Source organism: Macadamia integrifolia, chromosome 1, assembly GCF_013358625.1.
Source record: "Macadamia integrifolia cultivar HAES 741 chromosome 1, SCU_Mint_v3, whole genome shotgun sequence".
Classification (NCBI taxonomy): Eukaryota; Viridiplantae; Streptophyta; class Magnoliopsida; order Proteales; family Proteaceae; genus Macadamia; species Macadamia integrifolia.
In genome coordinates this window covers 27,621,334-27,632,332 of record NC_056557.1, presented here as the reverse complement: position 1 = coordinate 27,632,332, position 10,999 = coordinate 27,621,334, and the positions used below count along the sequence as shown (strand labels likewise).

Below are 10,999 nucleotides of genomic sequence, written 5' to 3'. Positions count from 1 at the left end.
TATATATATTTATTCATACTATACTATTATATAAAAGCACGAAGTGGCAAATCTTTCACTAGACAATTTTATCCTCAATTTTATTCTTTCTTTTTCATTATCTTTTTTTCCATTCTTTTTTTATTTTCTTAAATTACTAGTACCCTTTATATTATTATATTTTTATATTACTTAAATACTATTTATCTCTCTCTCTCTCTCCTATTTTCACACGATTTTTCCTATTATCCACTTTTCTATTTTTACCAAAACTCTTTCTCTCCCTCTCACTCTCACAAGATTTTATCCACTCACTCTTTCTTTTTTTACCCATTTCTTTTTATTCACCTCTCTCTCTCTCTCTCTCTCTCTCTCTCTCTCTCTCTCAAAGCTCAAGAAACTCAAAGATCAATAAGAAGATTTGGGGCATATACGTGCTTATTTACATCGAGGAAATTTTTTTTGTCCTTCATTGTCATTTGTACTGAAAATTTTATGTTCTCTTATTCTTGATCATCAACTCAATTCTTTCTAACGAAAAAGAAGCAAGGTCTGAGTAATCGGAATCGGTTATCCAAATCTAGAAGAATTGGGATTTTAAATTCTTAAGAGTTGTGTGCCACTCAAGTTCACTTCTTGGGATTGCTTCTAAGGCATGTTCTTAATTTGGATCTTGTACAAATGACTATTTACAGGTAAGATAATGCTTCTCACCCTATCTATTGAGTGTGAATTTATTTTATACCAAAGGAGAATCAATCGCACTTGATTTTATGAATTGAAATTGTGCTTTCTTTGATGTTATACATGTAATAGCAGTTGATGGTGATGGTAATCTTGATAAGGTGTGATGCAATTTGGACACAAGGTGTTGATGGCAACAATATTGTAGTTAAAAGTTGCAACTTTCAGACAACACGGATTATTGTGAAACTTCAGAATCGATTTAGGGTATGTTGCTGACTCCAGGAGGATGAGAACGAAAGCAATAGTAAGTTCTATGACTTCTTTCACTCTTACTTTACTCCGATCGAGTTCTTTCTTGATTATTTGTCTTCTAAGAATGAAAATTGTCCCTATTTCTTCTCTTAATATTAGATAGAGAATACACAATGTAGCAGATTGCCGAAACGTGTTTTGCCTTATTCTTCTTGTAGGATAAGTGTAGGATAAGCTCCATGAGAATGAAAGGCACTTCTATCTCTTGCACTTCACCGTTATAGTCTGTGCTGCTTATCCTTTGTATATCTGATTAGTTAAGACTTCTATTTCTCTTGAGCTTCACCTTCCTAAGTATCTTTCTTTCTTTCTTTTTTCTTTTCAAATGAATCTAACCTCACCTACTCTGAGAAAAGGGAAAAAAAATAAATTGTTCTTATCTTTGTGATTGGCACATTTTTTTGTGCTCAAGGTCACTCAATTGTTGTTATTATTAATTATTTGGAAATTTTGTCTTGGTAATGCTCCTGAGTTTCATTTCCAAATTGTAAAATTTCAGATTCCTTCCTCTTTACCTCGCATCCTGCTTTCATGCTAATTGTCAAACATCATTCTTTACTCCTATTGGAGGAAAAAGATGCTTTTTCCATCAAAGACTTTAAATTTGAATTAAAAAATGGCCGATGCTCTTTGCATCTCATCCGAGGAGTTCTAGAAGATTGTGTTATAATATCCCATTGTATTGTAACTGCCAAAATTTCATTACTGTTTGCATGTCTGTGTGTCTAAAGCTGATTTCCAAAATTTGTGGACTTTAAAAGATAGCTTGGAAGTCTTTTTCTGGCATTCATGATTTCCTATTGCTGGGGCCTCACTCAAATGATAGGTGACTGGTTTTGCACCCACTAGAAAGACATCTGCTGCTGAATACCAACGCATTAAACAAACCACTAAGCCTGATAGTGATAAGGACAATACCATACACTGAAAGAAAAAGGGAGGGAAGATATTTCAACCTCAAGGGCTCTCACTGTTCAATGCCATTAAACGCTTTCTGTGGTTGGATAAGCTTTTCTCAATATTCATTTTTCTCCCACTCACAATGGCCTTTATAACAAAGAGGAAAGTAGACGGGAAAGAGACGGAGACTAAGAGAGTAGAGAAAGGAGGAGAGAGAGAGAGAGGTAAGAGTTTTAAAACAAAAGGAAAGTAGAAGAGATAGAGAATAGAGAAAGGAGGAGAGAAGATGAGAGAAGGGACCTGACATTAGACAATAGAGTCCTAAAGATGAAGATGGTATTTTTTATTTTGAAAACGGGAAAAAAATTTTTAATTTATGTTCTTGGTTCAGTTTGGGTTTGGGATTTTAAGAAATACAAGTTTTGTTCGTTCTCATTATATCCCCCCTCAACTAAAAAAAAAAAAAAAAAAAAAAAGAAATATAGGACCAAACCCATAAGCAACCCAATAATGAGGTTTAAATTATGGATTTTATTTCCATATTTTTATTTTCAGATTATGTTTTTATTCTCTTAAATTGTTCGTACATTTTATATTATTATATTTTTACAATACTTAAATACTATTTATCTCTTGCTCTCTCCTATTTTCACATGATTTTGTCCATTATCCACTTTCCTTTTTTTACTAAAACTCTCTCTTTCCTTCTTTTTCCTTGAACTCTGTCCCTCCCTCCCACTCTTTTAAGATTTTATCCACTTTCCTTTTTTAATTAAAACTTTTTTTTCCTTTTCTTACTAAGACTCTTTCTCTCCCCCCCCTCCACTCACACGTTTTTCCCACTCTTTGTTTTTTTTTTTTTGCACCTCTCTCTCCCTCTCTCTCTTCCTCAAAGCTCCTAAGAAACTCAAAGTTGTCAAGAGCACTAAGAACACGTGATGTGTATTTTGTCATAAAAAATAGGAGATGGCCTAGTCATACTTCATACTATACTATTATATAAAAGCACGAAGTGGCAAATTTTTTTTATGACAAATAGACCCTCTTCTCAAAATATCTCTTCTTTAAGTGTTTTTTCAATTCCACGTTACCCTTACCTTTCTCTCTCTCTCTCTCTCTCTCTCTCTCTCTCTCTCTCTCTCTCTCTCTCTCTTTTTGAACACTCTCCCATAAACCTTTTGTTTTCTCTTCTCAACCCTCTTGACTCTCCTCCTGCATCCCGTCTCTGTTTTCTCCCCACTCTAACGTTGGGGGTTGGAAATCCCACCGCATGAGTTAGGGGTGTCAACCGGTTGGGTCGGTCTGGTTTTGGTCGGGCTTAATCGGGCTTGAAGACTTTCAAAGGCTACACCGTGTCCACCCATTTAACTAATCGGGTTACCTTAATCGGGCTTTAGTCGGGCTTTAACCGGGCTACGGACATGTTTAATGTTAAACGGGCTTTAACCGGTTTTTAAACGGGCCCTTTTTAAAATGTGCTCTTATATTCCGGCCCACTCATGCAAACCCAAAAAAATGACAATAAATCAATAAATGATACCAAATATAACCATTATTTAAAATGTGAACATGTCTTTACTTTTTAGTTTTTATTATTTAATTTGGGGGCTAAAATAGGTATTCTACAATCATTAAAGGGTTGGGCCAAGTCGGTGCACAATAGGCCGGTCTCGGTCGGACGTTATTCGGTCAGTCTCGGTCAGGCGCCCGATGGTCCAAGTAGAAAAATCGAGACCGACCATTTATAAACGGGCTGGGCTCAAGCCTGACACGTTTAATAAATGGTCCGGGCCAGGCCGGTCTATAAACGGTCGGTCCCGATCGGTTTAGTTGGGTCGGGCCACGAATTGACACCCCTAGCATGAGTTCCCTTTTGCTTCATGCCTCCATCCCTTCTTGGCCATCACTCTACATCACTGGAGAAATCACAGGTAGCTTCTATGATTTCTTTCCCGCATTCCATCGTCGTTTCAAGTTAGTGTGTGAAATTTGAGTTGTTTAATGACTGTAATTGTCTTCACTTCATTGTAAATTGGCGACTCACAGTCAGGGCCGAGTTTCAAATACCGATTGGTTCACATTCCAAGTATACTTGATTTACAAAGGAGGGTTCATTCTACAAGTTGATGACCTTTATGAGTTTAAATCCTTTATTTGAAATCAATGTTGTTTTGGGCTAGGGATGGCTGGTCTTGCTTCAGTTGTTTCTTCTTGCTTGGATTTTATGGACGGTAGAGTTTTCTACTTTTATCCTGCAAAATTTCAATCGTATATTCTTTTTCGATATATATATTTTTTTATTATTAGTTTCATTTGGCCCCAACGAAGGTTTTTATTTTGTGTTTGCTTAATCTGAAATACCAACGGGCAACAATAAATGGAATTCTAATATGATAGAATGGAATAGTATCGCAAAATTGTTCCTTCAAATAATTCATTTAGGTTCCATTATAATGGGACACCATAACCAGCATCTAAAGAATCGATATTCTAGATTCTGTGTTAGTTCTTAGGATGTCCCCTTCCTTTCTTATCTATTCAGTAATTAAAGATTTCTATTTTCGATTTTAGTTTCAGATTTCTTTGTTGGATGGAAGCATACATTCCCAAAGCCTCGACAGATTTGGGTATTACTTCTCATGTTCTCTCTCTCTCTCTCTCTCTCTCTCTCTCTCTCTCTCTCATTCTCTTTCTCATTCATGGAGATGGTTAGATCACTTCCCAATTAGATTAGTACGAGATCCATATGAAACACATCTGGCACTTTTGGATGGAACCCTCTATTGACTGATTGAATATTCTTCTTTTTACTACAACAATGAATACATTCTTGCGTTAGACATTGACAGTGAGAAGTTTTAGACTATTGATTTGTTTTTCTCATCCTAGAGAGTCTAGAATAAGAGTATCTTTAATCCACATGGATGGATCTCTTGACATAATTGATTATTATTATGATTACCTAGACTCTATAGACTTATGGTTACTTAAATTTTTAATGATCTCATTTTCATTTTTTTTTTTAAATTTCCTGGGAAGACCAAAAAGAGATGGTTTTATTTCAACTTGGTTTCTCTCTAGAATGGACAGACACTCCTGTTGACATCCTTGAAGCTCTAGCATACATCCCCAATGCATAAGTAACCCCTCTCTCTCTCTCTCTCTCTCTCTCTCTCTCTCTCTCTCTGTTTTAATTAAAAAAAAAAAAATTTAAGCAACCAAAAAACAGAAGGAAAGAAAACAATCTTAGAAGCACGATTTTTTTAATGTTCTCAATTTTGGATCAAGCCAAGCAAAAGTTTGTTTTTAATCGGTTTAAATAATTTAACAATTTATCGGTTTTATCAATTTGGATCTAGCAATTTATCGATTAAAAATTGAACCAATCTATTTCTTATTCAATTTCATTTCCCAATCTCTATCTCTCTGTTTTTTCTTTTCCTTTTTTTCTCCCCCTTTTTAAATGAATGCACATCTATAGTCCTAAGATGAGGAAGGAAATTATATCCAGCATAGGAAATTCATCTTTTTTTTTTGGTTGAAGAAGCCTTCTTTTCTCTTGGGACGGCCAAAGGTAAGAGGTAGGAGGTAGGAGGCGATCTCTCTCTCTCTCTCTCTGAACCGTTTTTCCTCTCATTTTGTAGATTTTTTTTCTTCCGGCGAGGTTGAGGTTTGATTTTGCACAGTATTTGGTTGTAGCCTCTATGTCACGAAGGTAACTCAATTTTCTTGTTTTCTTTCCCTCTCCATAGGCAGCGATTTTGCTGTTTAGATCTGTCGATTTTGCGGAGTATTTGGTTGTAGCCTCTGGGTCACAAAGGTAACCCAATTTTCTTGCTTTTCTCTCCCCATAGGTAGAGATTTCGCTCTTCAGATCTGTCGATTTTGCTGAGTATTTGGTTGCAACCTCTATTCGAATTTTTTTTACTTTCTACCAAAATCTTATTAGTTTCCTTGCCAATAAATCTTTTAGTCTCGTTATTTTCCATTCTAACTTCTGCCTCTGGATGGTGTGCAGTTAAGCAGGAATGGATTAGGCCTACGATGAGAAGCATTGCCCCATCTCCAAGGGATTGTCATGGTTGTACCACCGTTGGGAAAAAACTTGTTTGTGTTTAGGGGTACGGATGGGAAGAATCCACTCAAGGATTTAGTCATCCTAGATACATGTAATCTCATTCTCTAAAATCAGTTCTTTTATTATAAATCTATTAAGATTGTGCTTGATGATAAACATTTTGTTCTTCTCTGTGTTCATCTTCGGTGATTGGCCTAACCCTAATTAAATGGTTTTGATAGGTCTAGGACAGTCTATGATTGACCAAAATAGAAAAAGACATAGATAGATTGACTGGAGAAGTCTGTGAAATTTTTTTATGCAGCTAATATGTCATGTTTCTACGAGCTTTAAATAGTGCAATCCTTGTGATTTATATATGAGGGACAAATTGTGTTCGTTTTGTTATTTATTAGATAAAAATCTCCACCATCTATTTTTTTTCCCTCAGTTTTGTATGTTCGGTGTCTAAATGGGATGTTGGGATGGACACCTGATACCATCCCATGGATTTTGGGCATTTTCTTCCAAAAGGGGTCTGGTTGGGTTGGGATACTGAGGACGCCTGAGGGTCCCTTTGACTGTCATGCATTGAAAAACTTTTTAAAAACATTGTTTATGTTAATGAATTGAAGCATGCTTGTAGCGACCAACACATGGATGTATCCAAGAGTACGTGGGGAAGGACCAACACCACGCGAAGGACATAGTGCAGCACTTGGGATGTAAAATTATTGATATCTAAGAAAAAACTAAAGAGGTTAGTTGAAGATTTAGTACTTTTCTACTATTTCATGTTTTAGTTATTGCATGGATTTTTTCTTCTATTTGCCACACTTCATAGTTTTTCGAGTTACAGAGTAGAGATGGATGATCAATCTTCTTTATTGATTTAGATGAAGCTTTCCATATTTCTATTATAGATTTTTTTTCTTCTACTTAGCATACTATGTTTTTGATTGACTCTTAAGAGATCTGAGGGTATTCTGACTGTTTGTTATTGATCATGAGCAAGTATTCTTCTATTTTAACTAACATTAACAGATGGGTGAATGACCTTAGTCTTATCCAACCTATCAGCCTTGATAATTACCAACCAATTAGTGATTTGATTCCCAGGCCAGAATACCAAGGGTGGTTACCTAAAACATCTTACGTAATAGTTTGTGATGGGTGTTTTGATGACTCATCTTGCATGGCTGGATGGACAACAATTATTTTCTTAAATGGAACATATGCTAGCACCTCTTTAAACTCAAAAAAAAAAAGCATGATTTTTATTAGACTTGAAATATTATATTTCAATTTTGATTTCTTCTTTCTTTCATCATAATTTTTGAAATTTAAATATGGGTCTTTAGCTCAATTGGTAGAGTACTTTGGGTGTGGAAATTATTTTATGCCTTAAAACGATGGTCATTCGAATCCAACAAGTCTCTTATCTATATTTTCAGTTTAACTCCAGTAGTAGTGTTATGGGAGTTGATATTTCACTTTTTATTTTTCCTTGGATGTATAAGTTGTTGATGAAATGAAAGCATGTCATGTGAAATGCTTTCTGATATGTCGACTCTAGTGTTACTCCCTATGAGAATGGAGAAGACTCAAACCCTTCAATTCTTGTTGTAAAGTCAATTTGGCTAATAACTTTTCTTATACTATTGCTTATTAAATACCAATCAATGATTTTAGATGGTGATAGATGTGGGTTTGGATTTAAGTAGTAGTTTCTTAGGATTAGCTTATTTTTTTCTTAATTGGGTGCATTTGCTTGATCATTTTCTTGTGAGTATCATACTTGGTCTTTTCTTTCTTTGATCACAGATTTTATAATTTAAATATGGGTCTTTAAATCAATTGGTAGAATGCTTGTGGTGTGGGAAATTGTTCCATACCTCAAGAAGATGGTGATTCGAATCCACCAAGTTCCTTAACTATGTTTTCGTTTTAACTTCAATAGTAATATCGTGAGAGTTTCTTGGGCTTTAAATAGGAAAAACGAAACATTTTTTTTAAATGAATTCTATAGGAGAGGAAATAGTCGATTTTTTGAAATTCTGTAGGAAGGGAAGTGGTTGACAAAGTTTAGTTGGAATAATATTGAGTTTGGGTCGAGTCTTCCATGTAAATAGTAACTAAATGACTTTGAGAGAGAGAGAGAGAGAGAGAGAGAGAGGAGCCTTTTATATTTGGAAAAACATTTAAATGTCTCAAAAATGTTTCTTCCTAAGTTTTCTACATTAGGTTTCTCTCTCTCTCTCTCTCTCTCTCTCCCTTGCATTAGAAATACATTTAACCATTGATTGTCCACAAAAAAGAGCTCTAATTGTCTATCATTATTTGAAATTAAAAAAATTAGTATTTAATAATCATCTTAAATTACTAATTGCTTCAATGGATATAGAATGTTGATTATAGGAAATAAATGAAAATACAATGGCTGCATTTTTTTAGGGTATAAAAATGTTTGGCCACACGTGCACTTGCACGTTTTTTTTCTTACTAATATATATATATATATATATCTATATATACAAGTGTCAAGAACACTCTAACAACCTAGCTGACCTCACATGGGTTGTTACATAAGAATATACTAACGTACGCTAAGGTGAACACTAGTCCTTAACAGGTTGGGGGTGGGGTGGGGAGAAAAATTGGTATGCATCGTACATCGACTTGTCAAGTGAAACAGACCTGTTCTATCGGAGTGCAATGCAAGCTTTTGAATGGTATGGAAATGACTCTTCTGGTGAACCGTGTGTCTACGCAATTTTCTTCGAGTTCCTAACCATGTTTGACAGTCCAAAATGAAATTTAAAAATAAATACAAAAGGGAAACAAAACCGATATTAAAGTTAAAGAGGTAGTTTTTGTGCTTGTTCTTGCATGATTTCTGCTGCATTACTCATATACTGATCTAGTGCCTAGTGGTTTCCTAACCATGTAATAATTTATAGGGCAAGAGAAACTAAGCAATTCTGTTTCATGGAATGAATTTTTTTTGGTGTTGTTATTCTGTGCAAGTTATCCAGTAAATATGCTCTCAGGTATCATCTACATGTTAATGAAATTGGTGAACATAGAGTACAGTAACTAATTATCCCCCCTTTTCAGGGAAAGTGAAGGCTCATTTTAGTATGGTAACTATCGCAGAGAAGCTGAGGACTTGCATGCTGTAGTCCTATATTTTTTAGTGCAGATCAAGTCCTTGTATGAGAATCATTCTCGTGCAGTGTTTGATCCACTCTTAGACTCTACTTAATCTCTCTCTAATGCACGTTAGATATGGGGTTTATGCTCCAGCCTCCGATAGAGAAATTTTTTGTCCTTTAAAAAAAAATTAGGGTTAATCATCTCTCCTTACATTAAAATTCCCTTTTTCATGAGTCGAAAGATTTATCATTGGTCATATGATATGGACTTTGTGTACAGCTTCTCAATTGGAGAGGGCAGATTTCCTTCTTATTTGTTCATTTTAATATTTTCATTTCATATTGAATAGATGTGATCCCATCAATCTTTTTTTGTCCGATAGTTGTCCAGCTTGTCCCTTAGTATGGTAGCTAGTTTTGGAAGTATTTCAATACTAGTTGTCAATTCTTTTGCCTAAATGCCTTCTTGGTGTCGCCTTGACAACTATGATTGCAATAACAAATTTACTAATGGTTAATCTTGATTCATTCTCTTTGTTTCTGAAAATGGTTATTGTAGGAGGAGATGTAGTACTACTATATGCTTCTACCTACTACGATGTTCGTATAGTTGTTGATGCTTCTAGGTGGTTTAATCTGGAGAGAGGTAATGAGTCATCTGGGTAAAGATTTCTTGCATAGAATCAAGATAGATGGATTCATCGATGTTAAGGATAATACAGGTAAGCTCTAACTTAGATTATGGATTATGTCATCCCTATACTTTAAAAGTTTTTCCTAGATAGGCTAACCATTTTTCATTGAACATTAGTTGAAGCGAGTTTGATAATTGATAATATTTTTTCCTTCTCAATATGTTCAGTTTATAATCATTCACATAAATACAAATATGAATCATACCAAAGAGAGCCTAAGGTTCTTTTCATTCTTGACTTACATTTAATTATTTGATAGGGAAATTTGAGTACCGTGTGACAGAAGCCAAATTTATTTCCATTGAAAACTTTGTAAGAGAGAGAAGCAAATTCCTAACAAATCATACAGTGATAAAGTTCTTTCCCTTAAAAAAAAAAATGTCCTCCCATAGGAAACTGCTAAGCTTGATTTTACTTTCTAAACACCTCCCATAAGGAACTGCTAAGCGTCACCATGAGATTAATCATGTACAAGGAATGTTATCACTCTTGTGTCTTGTACATTAGTGGAAGAACAACAAATGCAATTTAGAATTTACAAGAAACATCCTCAGCTTAGAATATTTGAGGACAGAAGTTCTCATACTGGAAATGGAGCTGGTTACTTGCACTAATTTCAACAAAGAAATTATCAAAGAGATTATCAAAGAGATTATCTTGTATTTTAATTTCATTCTATATTTGGATGGGCTGGGTGGGATGTATTTTAACTTCACTTATGACATCTACAGGGTCTTGACTATTCATGGTTCTAAGGATCAAATTATTATATAAATTCTAAGGGTCCTGGTGTCACCTTTGGTATAAATGCTGCCTGTGTATGTAAATGGATAGTCAACAATCCATGATATACCATTATAGCATCGACCAATAATAGCCCTGATTGGTTCTCAATACCCAGACCATGGTCCAGGATAATAGGTCATCAAGACATCAACCAGTAAAAGCCTTGGTCGGTACTCACTATCGAACCTCAAACCATGCCTTATCCATAGTCGAAAACACCCCAACCATGCATGATCGTCTTTGACAAGACTGACTTATCCCATAAGGAGCTATGGTCTAAACAAACCATACACTCTACTCCACATGTAGTACCAATCATCCATGTGAGACCTAGATCCTATAACCGTTTCTAGACCTAACTATGGCTAACAAGCCTGACCAAGGTTTGGTTAAGCAATTATCTTACCATGGATCGACTAAAGTTAATC

General features: G+C 35.0%; 1 long non-coding RNA gene across 6 annotated transcripts; it reads left to right on the top strand.

The window, feature by feature from the left end:
* The first annotated feature begins 4,999 nt into the window (after nt 1-4,999).
* LOC122074830 lies at nt 5,000-10,015 on the top strand. 6 transcript variants are annotated; one of them, XR_006139071.1, is made up of 5 exons: nt 5,000-5,018; nt 5,631-5,698; nt 5,897-6,047; nt 6,582-6,695; nt 9,650-10,015. It is a non-coding gene; the product is annotated as an uncharacterized LOC122074830 (long non-coding RNA). The 6 variants fall into 6 exon arrangements; XR_006139067.1 differs by having other exon boundaries at nt 5,004-5,018; nt 5,523-5,698; XR_006139063.1 differs by lacking the exon at nt 5,000-5,018 and adding an exon at nt 5,105-5,452 and having other exon boundaries at nt 5,523-5,698.
* The last annotated feature ends 984 nt before the right edge of the window (nt 10,016-10,999 follow it).